This window comes from Cricetulus griseus, chromosome 2 (assembly GCF_003668045.3).
Source record: "Cricetulus griseus strain 17A/GY chromosome 2, alternate assembly CriGri-PICRH-1.0, whole genome shotgun sequence".
NCBI lineage: Eukaryota > Metazoa > Chordata > Mammalia > Rodentia > Cricetidae > Cricetulus > Cricetulus griseus.
In genome coordinates, this window is record NC_048595.1 from 339,797,221 (window position 1) to 339,813,882 (window position 16,662).

Sequence of the window (16,662 nt, forward strand, 5' to 3'; positions counted from 1 at the left end):
TCCATAATTTCAATAAGCTAAAAATAAGATATATAATTAGTGGTGTAATTTCATATTTCTCTCTTCATTGTGTACATAAACATATACCCTCCAAGTTGAGAGCAAGAAAGGTGTTCCTTGATGGCTTTTGTTTTGCATCCTTACCCATGGCTACATATTCTAAATCTTCCTATGCAATTTTATCACAGTGTGTATGAAGATACTTTGGATATACACAGGTCTTAGCTAAGTTACTTCCAGAGGGTAACACAAGCAGAAGAACTTTGCACAGTGTGACACTGGCCACCCAAAGGTAGGAAATTCAAATGCCCTCTATCCTGAAAACATAGGCAGTAGGAGTTACAGTGTGCACACACATTTCACAAATATATTTGAAAACAGGGGTATAACTGATATAGTTATTAACACATTAAGGAGCTGGATAAATGTACCATAGTCTCTTTGCAAAGAAAAACTACAACTAAAGATGAAAAAGGTTTAATTACACAAGCACTTCAACTGACTCTTAAAACTATCAAGCACTCCAGAATTTCTTCCCAGTGCTTCTGACAGACAGTGTTTCATTGAGCTCCAATGAACTCCTTCTGTATAACCTCTGTCAGGACAAAATAATTATAGCTGCAAAGAATTAAAACAATATCATTAGCTCTCCTTCCATGCCAGCAAATTAAAACTAAACAGCACAAGTTATAATTCTGCAGGAAGTTTAACAGGATGATTTTAAGTAGAATTGTGTGGGATGTGAATTGTCCCCAGCCATAAATTACTGTACAGCTAAGCAACTGAAATCACAAAGGTTGGAATAGTACAAGTCTTACTGAAGTCTTAGAGTGATTGGGACAGCCTTGCGCATTGCAGCAGCCCAGCTGTGCTTCATGTGCTTCAGAGGAAAGGAAGCTTTTATGGATTTTCTATGTGTATTTCCATTCCAGTTGTACTGCAGCACAATTTGAGCATCAGTAAAAGTCCATGTCAAACATAAATACTGAAATCAGGCATAGTGGCACATACCTGAAATCCTAGCCTGCGGGATGCACAGGCCAGAAGATCAGGTGCATCTCAGCTACTTGGCAGTTCAAAGCCAGCTAGGGATATATGAGACACCAACGCAGAAACAAAGCACACAAATAAATGCCTAGAGCTTGTCATCTCTAAAGACTCAATGAAGAATTGTCTTTTGAATCTAGCATATTAAACATGACATTACAACTTTTGATAGTACTGAATAAGCCCCATAAATCTTACTATTATTTATGAAAACTGCCAATAGAAATGATGCAAAGAGGAAGGTATTTAAGTTGTAATATTCCAATATATTATATTTTAATTAGCACTTTATCTTTTATAGGGCTGCACTAGATTGAAGGTATCAGCCTTACCCTGGAAATTCAGGGTAAATTCCTATTCACAGCCAAAGGATGCTTATATTGTGTATTAAATAAAGTAGAAAATGCATGGAGCAGGATTGCACCAATTTAATGCTTTTCATTTTCTGCTATCTATTTTTGTTTCCATTTGAATTTCTAAGCTCATCTGAGGTACCATTCCCTTGACCTTAAATAATACTGACATTTGAATAAGTGCTTAACCTTGAACTCTCTACTTCCAAATAGTATTTTGTTTTGAATGTGGTTTCCTGACCACTTGCTGTGTTGTTAACTCCATAAAATTTCCCCTTTCACATTAGCATATCTATTGATATTCCCATTGTTCCCAGGGAGAATCTATGTTTTTTTTTAATGCTGAATGTTTGGAGGTTTCTATTCTTGTGCTTTTTACTAGCTGATACAGTTTAAACATGGAATATCAACTACAGGATTGTGAGTTCTAGACCCTTGTCATTCCATACTAGGCTCCCGTTTTTATTTACTGAAACTTAATTTCTGCTGGCCAAGGGCTGTGAAGTTGGTATGAAGCAGGTTAGTGGAGGAGATGTGTGAAAGAAGCAAGGAGTGAACAGAATAAAGACAATGTAAAACTCTTTGCAAATATTTGAACTTAACAAAATAAGGACTGTCTACTTTGCCTCTCTTCAGAAACACAGGCCCTGGTGGGTGAAGCTCCTGGATGTCACCCCTAAATGTCAGAGTCATTGGTTACAGAGGATAACAAGGGCTCTAGTTTTTCATTCTGGAGCTTACATCTAATTTTGTTTTAAGACAATGATGTTGGTCTAGGCATCAGTTATTGTTCTATTGCTTCCAACAAAACTTAGGGAAAAGGGAAAGAGTTACCTTGGCTAATATAAGCCACTCCACCATGGCAACAAGCAGGGAAAGCATGGCTTCAGGTACTGGAACCTGGCTGACCAGGGTTCATTTATACCCAGAAAGCTGGGAAAAAACAAAAGTGTCAGTCTATAAGACCTCAAAACTGCTCTCAAGTGTTGTACACCCCTCAGCAAGGCTCCATGTCCAGCTTCCAAACAGCACCACCAACTGGACAATGTTTTCAAATACATAAGCCTATGAGGGACATTTATCATTCAAGCCACCACTGTGTCTTTTGTAGATTTTGATTTTGAAGCTCTAATTACATGGAACTCTTGGTTATTTATCCAGCACCTTCATTTGGTCTTCCAATAAATGGCTTATGTAGAAAGTCTTCCTGTCCATGAAAAGCAATGTGCCTTGGGTTTCAGCAGGGCAGGATTCTGGAGAGAACTGGAAACACTGGCAGAAGACCTGTGTTTGAATTCCAGTTCTTCAGCTTTCAGGCTGGAAGAGTAACTTGTTATGCAAGCTTTGGCTTTCTTGTCTGCACAGGGAACAAGCTAGAAGGGTCCAGGGAATTCTTAAGAAGATGGTAAGTGTGAACTGATCAGTGCAATTCTGTGTGCCTAAGAACATGAATCAGTTGTTGAAATGTATCATTGTGTGCTGAAAGGATTGTGGCTCCAGATGTGTGAACTTGATTACCTATTCTCATTAAAAATATTGGCTTTCCATATTGGTCTAGAAATGTTGGACTTATTTTTTTTCCATTTGTACAGGGGTAACACACTGTATTAAATATGTAAGGTCTTATCTATGTGGGTTTGATTACAAAAACTAATAACGTATTCTCTAAATAAAAAATTGGCTTTCATGTATTAAAGATTTCAGAAAGAAAAAGAGAGAAAGAGCAAAGAACATTTACAGATTCTTTGTACAATAAAATAAAGAAAATGTATGAATATTGTCTTGCAAAAACTCCAGCTATATACATGTATTTTGTTTCACCTAAAAATATAGCTCTTCACTAAGTTAATGAAATGCTTGATGTTGGTCTAACTGCCTTATTTTAAATAAAGAAGCATATCAAAGATAAGAAGAGAGAAGAAAATATTGTGGTTAATCACTGTATGACAGCACTTAAACATTCATTTGGCATTGTGAAAACTTAAAAGAGTTGTCTTTCTAGATTCGAAATTTGTAGGGTTTTGTTCTCACATATTTATTGGACTTACAGAACCTATTAGCAAATGAAATAGTAGAACATAAGCTATCAAGGATGCAAGAAATAATTCCAGCTCAGAACTGAAGCATAATTAGTAGATTGGAAAAATATATATGAAGTGTCAACTGTCAAGTGAATAAACCATTCAGTGACACTGCAGAGTTCCTGGAACTTTTCTTATTTGGTTAGATAAAGTTGTTGGTTTACAAAAAATAAACTATTAAAAAACTTATCAAATTAGATACCATAGATTAAATACTTAAACATAAATATTTTGTTGCTTAGGCACTACTCAGATTTTCATACACTATCTAGCTGTTCTTTGTTAGCAACCTTTTAAACATTTATTTATTTACTGTACATGTATGCAAGAATGTTAAAGAATAGACGAGAAAGAGTGGAACACTTAAATGATTAGATGGTGAACACCATGACTGAGGAATCAATCGTGACATCCAGGTGGTGGTTCAGCCTCCTACAGAAAGTGCAAAACAAATATTTTACTTGAATCTTTAGTGACCACAAATGCTACATTCTACAAAATGGGTTCTCCATCAAGTCCACATAGGCTTTTCATGAGGATATTCACAACTGTCATGGGTACCACTGTCAAAGCCAGAACCTTTAGTGGTACATCAGCTGTTGAGGATATAGATTTAAAACAAAGAAAATCTTTGTCAAATTCCTATGTGATACTTAACTAAATTTCTCCCCAAAAGTATCATCAAAACAAACTAAAGAGAATATACATATTGAAGTTCCTCATATTAGCTTGATGATTCTAAACCAGACAAGTCCATATGCTGCCATAGCTCATCCTAGTTGAGAAGGAGACACCATTCACCAGGACACTGAAACATTGAACAGGTTCAGATCTGTTTGTGGAAAACATACTCTGGTAAAAAACATGAAGAGTAGTCACAACCTGCAGCTCGGATGTAAAGATGATTCGTCTTTCTGTTAATACAGAATTCTCAGTCATAAGGCTTTGGGAACTAAAGAATACAAGAGAGACAAGACAAGAGAGTCCAGTGCATCACCTCTAAGATTTCCACTCTGCATTTCTCACAAAGTATTTGGGGCATTGAAGGCTGGACCACTAAATAATTTTGTCTTAACCACTTGGTAACAGCTTTGTCAGAAGATAGGCTCAGTGTTACAGGACAGGGTTGAATGCACATCATCCATTTAAAGACATATTCCTGGAAGTGGCTTCTTTGAGTGATATGAGAAACACCATGAGGTGACTAACTTTTGTCACTCCACACAAACTAACTGCTGTCTTTCACCTAAAGGAATGTTATTATGTGAGGAAGAGTGGATTCCTGTACTATTTGATACATTTGGTGGCTATTAGTGGGTGGTATAGTTTAACTTTCTAATTATTACTCAATTTGTTACTTTGTGTGGGATCTTAATAGAGTGCTCTATTTCCCTCAGTGTACTTTGGAAACTTAACATCTAAGAACAAAATCAAAAGGGCACAAGAAAACCTAAACACAAGAAAATATAATTAGGTTTTATAGTAGTGATGAAAAACTTCCTTAACCCACCCCACAAGCTTTCTAGTTAGGCTTCATATAAATGCCTGGGAGGTTTATATAATGTTTCTGCTTTATGGTTTTCCCCTAATCATAGATATAAAATGTCCCTCACATGAGAAACTTATCAACTGCTTGTTTTCAGGTTATTCTCATGTCATGACTGTCCGTTTGCCATTGTTTCAAACTGTCATATAAAAACTTAATAAAAATAACTTTAGCTAATTTACATGCATATTTTTCATGAAAAATGTTCCTTTATTTTCTGGACAGGATATTTTACATTGCTAATTTTCATATTAGCATATTATTGGTATTGGGTTTATTTTCTAGGACAGCATAATTCAACCTATACAATAAAAGTATATGAAATGTAAATAAATGTTTCAACTATAAAAAAATATGCTTCTTTTTATGAGACTATATTTTAGTTTAGTGACTATGTCAGTTTGTATTAAACATTTGTTGAACTTAAAGAAAGTACATCAAGTCCAAGAAGACCTAGAAGAATACCTATCACTGATTTGTACACATAACTTCAATTTAGGATCTTTAACAAGCTACTAAAACTCATTTTTTATAGTCAGCTTGTCTCACTAAAAAGAATAACACAGGCAATATGATTTAAAAATAAAAACAGGAATTTGTTTTTTCATAGTTCTAGAGCAGTGGTTCTCAACCTTCCTAATGCTGTGACTCTTTAATACAGTTCCTCATGTTGTGGTGACTGCCCAAGCATAAAGTTATTTTCGGTGCTACTTCATAACTGTGATTTTGCTACTGTTATGAATTGTACTGTCAATATCTAATATGTGACCCCAAAGGAATCATGACAGACAGGTTGAGGACAACTGTTCTAGAGGTTGAGAATCTTCAATTGGTACATGGGCATGGTCATTCTTATGATTCAAGCTCTCTGGTGATGCTAAGGAGCTCTAATCTGTCATGATGACCACCATCAATGTGAGGGATTAAGACTGCAGTATACAGCATTTGAGGGAAACAGAACCATTCATTTTAAAGGCTGAGGAACATTGTCTGTTTCCCTGGATTCTAATCCAAAGTATAATACTCAATAGAATTTTATGAATCTGCTAAAATGGCCATATCCTACGAATGTAATTGCCTAGATAATGTTAAATGGTGGATTCTTGCTATTCATTACCCCACCAATTCTTTTATCTAAATTTCTTAAATTCTTTTTATGTGCTAGACATTGTATTATGTGTTAAAAAAACAATTGATACAAACTTATCTAATACATCCTAATACATCAAACTGGCCAAAATTAGGATAACAATAGTCTGTTTCCTAAGCCACTGTGATTCAAGTGTAATTTTGATATTAAGAAGGTTAAGAATAGCACAAAAAACAACAGCATAATATGTGGACAGGATGCATTGTGATTTATTGAGAACGTGGAAGAAAACGTAAGAAGACAGATGGGAAGCACAGCAGACTTCAACACAACCCTGATCTTCTGTGAGGCTTTTCGTCCTGTGGTGTCTCCTGCCTAGAACTCAGTACAATTACAATGAAAAACAGTAGCTGAGCACTGAGATAGCTCAAGCATGGAGAGAGATCAAGAGAAGCTTGAGTTTTGCTTTGGGAAGAAGAAGAGGCAACTCCTAACACCTGGAGGAGGGATAGTTTATTACTTTCCCAGTCTTGTTCCTCTTTTCTTAGAGAAAATGTCAGTGACAGGAAACATCATGACTAAGACTGCAGCAGAGGTCAGTTTCCAAGGAGGAAAACTTGGTCTGCAGTAAATTTGCAGCTGCACTGTAGTGTAGGGTCCCAAAACCTGTTTCTGTGTTTAAGGTTTTTTTTTCTTTCCACTAAACCTGGAAATTGTGTGACTGTGACATGTTAGCAGTGGGCAGTGGATAGTCATCTGAGAAAAGGAAGCCCAAGAATGTTATGAGTGAAATACCCTGCATGAATGAAGATGACCTGGGCATTCCCAGAGAAAAAGAAATGAGGAGTGCTAGCTGGCAGTAGATCTACTTCAAAAGCATTGCTCAGGGAAGTTTTTGGACTGCAGAGAATAATAATAGATGAAAGAGCATAACACCAGAAGTGAAGTGGGTGGGAGTGGGGGCTCAGAAACAAAGAGCATCCACTGTTCTGCAAATCATAAGAGCTGGTTCCTTGCACTATGCGTGATAGCTCAGAACCCCCTGTAGTTCCAGCTCCAGGAAGATCCAATGCTTCTTCTTTCACAGGCACCAATATGCACACAGTCACATACAAATACACATAACTTCTAAAAGAAGAGAGGGGGACAGTTACCAATTTCTATAAAACCATTCTTCTCTTAAATGCTTGATCCTTAAAATGCAACTCTCTCAGAAGGAGGTTTTATGTGGGAGGGTGTAATCTTTAAGACTAGTATGGCAAAAAGGATAAATTAGTGTAATTTTGTAGTAGGGATGGTCCTATATTCCACTGGGAAGGAAAATACTTAGCACATTAAAACATTACAGATTTCATTATTCTTACAAAAAGATGCAGTGAACTGACTGTGGGACAACATTGGTGACTAGGAAGTATCTAAAAAGAAAAAATAGCCAAAGGATATTAGACTTGGAATAAACATGAGATTCTGTAGATGTGTGATATAACATGGTCATTGCCATGATCTAAAACCTCTTTGGGAACCCTTTTTCCTAAAAAAGTAAAACACACCAAATATGTTAAATGAAAGGGTAAAGGCTCTTTTAAACTTAGTTTTTATATTTATAAAAAGACAAATAGTATTTTAACATAAACCAATCACAATTAAAATTATAAATAACCACATTACTTCACTTGAAGGATTGCTAAAATTTAATTTGTGACTTTTTAATGAAAAAGACCATTTCATTATTTCTATATGATTAAAATAATGACTCCCATAAGACTGCTTGTGTTTGGCTCATAGAATTGCTTTTTTTAATTTTAGTTTTGGAGGGAAAGTAGTAGAAGTGAGAGAAAGAGAAAGCTGGCTAGATCTGAGAAAGGGATGGTATGGCTTATTAAAACTATTTTCATTTTCCCCCAAAAGACTGAGTACTACATTTCACTTTAGTTTATTTCATTAATGATTAATAGCTATACATATATAATCAAATATGCATCATTATATTCTATGACTGCACTATTACCACTATGAATTGATTTCAGAGAACAACAAGAACAAAAACAGGCTTTCAAATAAATTAAAACGGTATTGATTAAATCCAAACTCCTGTGTTCTCTAAAGATAACGAGTGTGACATTAGCATATCAGTGAATTTAATAGTGGTGTCCCTCATTGCTACTTCAAACCTAAAGAGCCTATCCAGATGCTCTTTGTATAAATACATAAAGATTACTTGAAGAAAATTGTAAGGCTGCAAATCCTGCATTTTCATTTTAAAACTAAGTCTAGCCTTCCTTGCACAGCACCAGTTCTTTCATATCTCACAGATTTTCATTACATCATTGATGAGAAATCAGTAAGTGGGGCAGCTTAAGGTAACTCTTAAAGAATATATAAAAGTAAGGGATGGAGCCAAGGGCTGTAATAAAAAGCCACACAAGCACACTAGGATTGCAAAAAAGAAACTGACAAAACAAGGAATGACCAAGATGTGGGGCACACGCCATGCTGATTCACTGCTGCTGAGAATATAAACTGCTACTTTGAAAAATGTTGCAGCAGCTACTAAAATAAGAACATGGAACCCTTATTTATCAGATTCTGTTATTGCATAATGCAATGTCAAAATCTACAGGCTTGAAATAAAACCAGGCCTTAGTTCCCATTTCTGTACTGCAGACATCTGACATAGCATAGATCAGGGTATCACTGGCAGAAATCAAGGGTCATAAGGCTTGAGTTCCAATGGAGGCTCTGGGGGAAGTCACTTCCTCATTCATCTGGGTTGCTAGCAAAATTCAAATCCCTGAAGTTGTAGAACTAAGGTTTGAATTCTGTACTGGCTGTCATCAGTGTCCACCATCAGCTCCCGAGATACATTTTCACTGTATATAGAGTTTTAGATCATAAGGCCAATGGAGACAAGTCAAATTATCCTTCTCTCTCAATCTCTCTTACTTCTGCTTCCAACTGGAGAAACTGTTGGCTTTTTAAAGATCGAATTAGCCACTCCTGGAAATGTCCCTACTGATGGCCACTTGGGAAAATCTTGCTACAACTGGAAATAGAATTAGGAGGCAGTGTTAAAATATTTACATTATTTCTCAGTGATCAGTCTGGGGAGCAAGAGCTCCCTCTTGTTCAGGTCAGCTGTTTCTGTGGGTTTCACCAGCGTGGTCTTGACCCCTTTGCTCATCACTCCTCCTTCTTTGCAACTGGATTCCAGTTCAGTTCAATTTTTAGCTGTGGGTATCTGCTTCTACTTCCATCAGCTGCTGGATGAAGGCTCTAGGATGGTATGTAAGTTAGTCGTCAATCTCGTTATCAGGGAAGGGCATTTAAGGTAGCCTCTCTACTACTGTTACTTAGATAGTTAGTTGGTGTCATCCTTGTAGATCTCTGGACATTTCCCTAGTGCCTGATTTTGCTTTAAACCTATACTGGCTCCCTGTTTGATGGTATCTCTTATTTTGCTCTCCTCTATTCTTCACCCTACCCAACTTTCCTGCTCACTTATGTCCTCATCCCTCCTCTTCTCCCCTTCTCATTCTCCTAGCTCCCTCTCCCCTCTCCCCATGCTCCTAATTCTCTCAGGAGATCTTGTCCCTCTCCCCTTCTCTGGGAGACCATATATGTCTCTTTTAGAGTCCTCCTTGTTGCCTAGCTTCTCTGGTGGTGTGGATTATAGGCTGGTAATCCTTTTCTCTATGTGTAAAATCCATATATGAGTGAATGCATACCATGTTTGTCTTTTTGTGACTAGGTTTCCTTGCTCAGAATTGTTTCTTCTAGTTCCATCCATTTTCCTGCAAATTTCAAGATTCCATTGTTTTTTTTTTCCCCCACTGAGTAGTACTCCATTGTGTAAATGTACCACATTTTCTGTATCCATTCTTCAGTTGAGGGGCATCTAGGTTGCTCCCAGGTTCTGGCTATTACAAATAATGCTGCTATGAACATCATTGAACAGATGTCCTTGTTGTATGAATGTGCTTCTTTTGGGTATACCCCTAAGAGTGGAATTACTGGATCTTGTGGTAGGCTGAGTCCCATTTTCCTGAGGAGTCGCCATACTGATTTCTAAAGTGGCTGTACAAGTTGGCACTCCCACCAGGAGTGGAGGAGTGTACCTCTTTCTCCACATCCTCTCCAGCATAAGTTAATATTCCAGACCCCATAAATGCGGGTGTCAGTGAGGAGGCCTCAGAAATCTATGGGGTCTCTTGTAGTAGATCGGTACTTATCCCTAGTGTAGGAATGGTCTTTGGGATCTCATTTCACATAGAGGGATACTCCCTCAGGCTAGACACAAAGGGGAGGGCCTAGGCCCTATCCCAAAGGATATGACAGACTCTAAAGAAGCCCCATGGAAGGCATCACTCTCCCTGGGAAGCAGAAATGATATTGGATAGGTAGGGTGTTAGTGGAGTGCAGGAGAGGACGGGAGGGAAAGGGAATTGGGATTGACATGTAAAACAAGCTTTTTTCTAATTTAAATAAAACATTAAAATTAACATAGGTAAAAATTCCTAATAAGTACCTGAAAATCAAATTAAAAAATATTTGCATTATTTAGCAGCTTCAACCCAAGACATGTAACCAATAGAATTACTAGTATGTGTTTCACAAAGTACATATATGAGCTGTTGATAGAAACAATAGAATAGGTAGATGATAGAAAGAAATACTTAACATGCCTTAAACTTATAAGAAAGAAATACTTAAATGAGTTTTCATGCATCTACCAGAGGTCATCAGAGATGTCAGTGTACAAATGTGTGCAATGTGATGGTAATCCCAGCAACCAGGAAGGTGAATCAGGGGGATTATGAGTTCCAAGACAGTCTGGATTACCACTAAGGACCCTGTCTCAAAATCAAATACGTAAGCATTCACATATGAATGTGCGTGCATACTCATGCACATGTGCACACGCGTGCACACACACACACACTTTCTTAAAAGTTACTTTAGAATATTAGAAGCTCTCATCATGTAAATACTCCAAGCTTAATTTGTCCATTATTTCCCTACTCACCACAGCACTCTGTCTGAACACAAAGATTAAAAAGACAAAATGCTTATTTTAGTGAAAACTTATTCTTCACAATGCTTTCATTTTTCTGATGTCTTTCATCATTCCCTGATTGAATTGTTTGAAGAAATCTTTTTATCCAGAATTTTTTGTGTAAGACGTCAAACAATTTAAAATTGATTACATTATTTCAGAAATACTCTCTGTAACAGTATGTAGCAGATCTATTCCTCTGCTACATGCACACTTTGTTAGAGCTACTACATAGGGCACTGTAGAAATCACTAACTCTAGGACCAAGAGTGCTTGATTCTGAATTTATACTTAGTTGATGTCACAGAGTATTTAACATACATAAATAACATTTATAAAATGAATTAGTATATTTCCATTTTTAGAACCATGTATGTCTTCAATGTAACCAAAGTAAAAGAATTGAAGAGATAAATGAGTTAAAAAGTGACTTAAGCAAGGATTCTCCTAATTATACACCACTCCCCACTTGCTGGTGTAAAATAGACTCATTGTATGTTTTGGGGATTTTTTGTTTTGGTTTGGTTTGGTTTGGTTTTTTGAGACAGTTTTTCTCTGTGTATAGCTCTGGCTGTCCTGGCACTTGCTTTGTAGACCAGGCTGGCCTGGAACTCAGATATTTTTCTGCCTCTGCATCCTGAGTGCTAGAATTAAAGACATGCCACCACTGCCTGGATCATTGCATTTTTTTAACTTACTACATTGTTTAGATTTTGAGAATTGTTAAATATGTTTCCATCTTCTCAGATGCCGGGATTCCTCCAAGGCTCATGGCATCTACATACTGAAATATGTTCCTATTGTAAAGTAGATGCCATAGTCTGACAATAAATACCCTAAATGTCTCCATAATCTGAGGAGATAAGAGGAGGGAAAAACTCCTTACCAATGGAAGTAGTTCTGAATACCAAGTAAATTGAAATGTTATGAATTTTTTTTGTTTTTTGTTTCGTTGGTTTTTTTATTTAATTTTTACAAAATTATAATTTCACAAAATTATAATTTCAATCCCTTCTCCCTCTCCCCCCTCCCCTCTAAACTCCACCAGTCCCCTACCCCCTCTGCTCCCCGTAGATGGTAGGGCCCTCCATGGGGGCTCCCCTAATTAGACAACATCATCCTGGGATGGGCCTAGGCCCTCCCCCATGTGTCCAGGCCAAGAGAACATCTCTTCAGGTGGGATGGGCTCTCAAAATCCCTTCTTACACCAGGAAAAATTACTGATTCACTACCAGAGGCCCCATTGGGTGCCGAGGCCTCCTCGTTGACATCCACTTTCAGGGGTCTGTATCAGTCCAGTGATGGTCTCCCAGACAGCAGACTTGGGGCCATGTGCTACCTCTTGTTTAGGTCAGCTCTTTCTGTGGGATTCACCAGCCTGGTCCCAACCCTCTTGATCTTCCTTTCTCCCTCTCTGCAACAGGATTCCAACAGACATACCTAAAAATCTACTTCATGAAGATGTTCAAGACCCTTAAAGAGGAAACAAGAAAATCTCTTAAAGAAACAGAAGAAAAAAACAAACAAAAAAATTCAAGAAATAAGTAATTCTCTTAAAGAATCTAAAGAAAAAAACAAACAAACAAGTGAAGGAAGCACTGGAAACAGTTCAAGGCATGAAAGCTGAAATAGAAACAATAAAGAAAACACAGAATGAGGAGATACTGGAAATACAAAGGCTGGATAAACGATCAGGATCTAAAGATGTGAGTATGACCAATAGAATACAAGAGATGGAAGAGAGAATCTCAGTTGTTGAAGACTCACTAGAAGATATACAGTCATCGACCAAAGAAAATCTCAAGTCCAAAAAATCTCTAACACAAAATATCCAGGAAATATGGGACACCATGAAAAGGCTGAATCTAAGAATAATAGGTATAGAAGAAGGTGAATAAATACAGCTCAAAGGTACAGAAAACATACGCAACAGAATCATAGAAGAAAACTCCCCTAACCTACAGAAGGATATGCCTATGGAAGTACAATAAGCTTATAGAACACCAAATAATATGAAAATATTATTGAAATAGGAAATATTATGTAATAAGAAAGTTTACATGCATTTGATTTTATTAGCCTATTGCCTTTGAAATCAGTAATAACTGGCAAGCATATTTGAGCAATTGCACTTGTTATCCAAGCCATTGGTTATTATATCTGATCACTTTTGACATTAAATTTTCATTACCCATCTCTAGCATTCTAATAATCTGACACACTCTAAAATTCACTAAAATTAACAATGATAACTGGAAGTTTTTTGGTTGATCCAAAATAATTTGCAGTGCATAACATTCACCACTACATAACCAAGAAATATTTTACAACAATAGTTGAAAAGACAGTAGAATTTTCCAGACCACACACACACACACACACACACACCTGCAAGACTCTAGAGTTAATATTTAAACAATTTTTTATTATTCTATCTTTTATTCAACAATTTTAAGTCAATATTTTTGATTCTTTAGAAAAATAAAATTATATAATACATTCTCATCAAATATATTGGGTGATACATTTGTGCACACACAAACACACACATGTGTATATATATGTATATATATTCCATGCTTTGATATAGTATTTGATAAGTTTATTACATATAACCCACATGTAAGATGTTCTATAACTCTAGAACATTCTCCCATACTCCTTCATGAAGCCTCAGAAGCAGGGACTCTTCAGACTTTTCAAAACACAGTGGCTTTGCATTTTAATTGGACCCCTACTAGATAGGCTCAATGTTGGGCTATTTTCACTTGGGATTCTTGGAGATGCATCCACACTGCTGTGGAATGAAATTGTGTTCTTACTATTAGCACTCCATTCTATGAATATGCTACTGGAGGCTCAGTCCATTCCTGATGTTCAAGTGGGTTGATTCAATTTCTGGCTAGAAGGAATATATTGTATGAAAATAATTTATTTTAAAGAAAAATAAATAAGAACATTATAAATAACTTTAAACAGTCTTTTGTGGACATCTGTTTTGATTTCCTCAGGCTAAGTATCTGAGAGTAGAATTACTGGGTTATAGGGAACAATGGAAAATTGCTTACATAATCATCTGCCAGAACTTGTCTAAAGTGACATCTCATTATCTCATTATGGTTTCTACAAGCTTTCAAACTATGCAATGTTTTGTGTTTTTGCCAAGTGTTCATTCCTTCATTGGAGAAGCTGGAGAAAAGCATAAAGGGGTTTTAACCTAAAATCCTTAGTTATTTATTCCTTTTCCTCTAAATGCACATTAAAATGTATTTACATTTATGTCCTTTGCATTTCATTCTAATTTAATGTTAGATGTGACTTCTTCAATAAGCAGATTTTTATTTCACTTCTACAGTTTGTAACTATTTTGTGAAGTCTAGAGAATTTCTTCATAACTAAGTTATATTCCTTATCCTTGGTAGTCCAGCATGCAGGCGTATGCAGATGTGTGAGAGCAAGTGTCTATTAGGACAGTTTTGCTTGCTTCTACATACTGTAAGGGAGAACAAAAGGCTTAACTGAGCTAAAATTAATATTTCAATCAGGACTTTTCCAAGATAAAAAACTATGGAAATGGTTGTGCTCACTGTACCTGTGAGAAGAATCTCTACTAGAAAATTCACATGTTGAAACCTAACCTTCCTGGTGATGCCATTAGGATATGAGGTCTTCAGGATGAGAACCCTTGTAATTGAAACCAGTGAGTATAAAATGAGCTTCAGAAGTCTGTTTTATTCCTTTTCCATTGTGCCTGTGGGAAGATTCCATGAATGAGAAAATAGGTCTTAACCAGGTATAAAATATCCCAGTGTCCTGACCTCGGACATCTCAGCTTCCAGAACTATAAGAAATAGTTTTCTGCTGTTTATCATCTTCTGTGTTTATAGACCATTGCGATAGGTATCCACATGGATGATTATAAGACTTAACTCATTTCCTTCAAACAACACTGACAGTATGAATTCCCACAAACAGATATGCTAGTTGCCTCTCACAGGATGTCCTTGGAATATTTCCCTCAGTTGATGTACAGCTACCACTGGTTTCTTAATTTTTTTCTGCATGGTACCTCCATTTTGACAAGATCTGCTGCATGTGACTGCTAAAATTCCATATGGGCAGCTAATCCTATAGTTTTTCTCTGGGTCAAAATTAATGGAACTTTAGAAAATACCTATAAAATAGTTTAGATTTCTAGATTTTAGACTTAAGATATATTTTACAGGGATGAAGATTTTCATTCTTAGTAGGAGCATGGGGATTGATAACTTATTGAGTTTAGTGACCTTGAGTAAATTTCTTAGTCTGTCTTAATTTCCATTTTTTAAGTAGCATAAAAACGCTAGACTCACTCTTTGTCTATTCTTTCCTATCTTTGCCTCATCTTTTTCTCTCTTTATTTCCTTGCCCTTTTGACTCTTCCTCCTTGTCTTCCTTGTTCTAAAATAGTCTATCTACCTGCCTCCCTCATATCTCCACTTCAACAGGCCTTTCACTCTTCCTCTCCCCAATAAACCTCTTGCAATAACTCAAAATCAAATGCTAGACTCTATCATACAGAATTATTCTGAGGTTAAATTGATGTACCTAAAGCCTGAAAATCAATGCCTGATGTGTGGTATACACTGTACAATTAATCACCAGTTAATCAAGCATGGTGGATTAATATGTTAAAGCTGCTCTTGAGTCTTGTAGAATAAATAGAACAAAAAGACTCATTACTATGACAACCTTTTTTTCTTTTCCATCTTTTTTTATTTGAATTAGAAACAAGATTGTTTTACATGTTACTCCCAGTTCCCAATCCCTCCCCTCCTACACTACCACCCCCTCCAACTAAAACCCTACCTATCACATATCCTTTCTGCACCCCAGGAAGGGTGAGGCTTTTCATAGGGGGTCGTCAAAGTCTATCATATCCTTTGGGATAGGGCCTAAGCCCACCCCTGTGTGTCTTGGCTCAGGGAGTATCCCTCTATGTGGATTGGGCTCCCAAAGTCCTGTGCTAGGGATAAGTACTGAACTACTACAGGAGGTCTGGTAGATTTACGAGGTCTTCTCATTGAAACCCACATTCCTGGGGTCTGGATCAGTCTGATGCTGGTATTGAAGCTCTCAGTCTGGGGACCAAGAGCTCCCTGATGTTCAGGTCAGCTGTTTCTGTGGGTTTCACCAGCCTGGCTTGGACCCCTTTGCTCATCACGGGTTCTCTGCAACTGGATTCTAGTTCAGTTCAGTAACTACTTGTAAGTGTCTGCTTCTACTTCCTCCAGCTGCTGGATGAAGACTAAAGGATGGCATATATAAGACAGTCATCAATCTCATTATCAGGGGTGGGCATTTAAGGTAGCCTCTCCTCTGTTGCTTAGATTGTTAGTTGGTGTTATTGTAGCTCTCCAGACATTTCCCCAGTGCCTGATTTCTCTGTAAACCTAAAATGTCTCCCTCTATTATGGTATCTCCTTTCTTGTTTTCTTCTAGTCTTCCCCTGA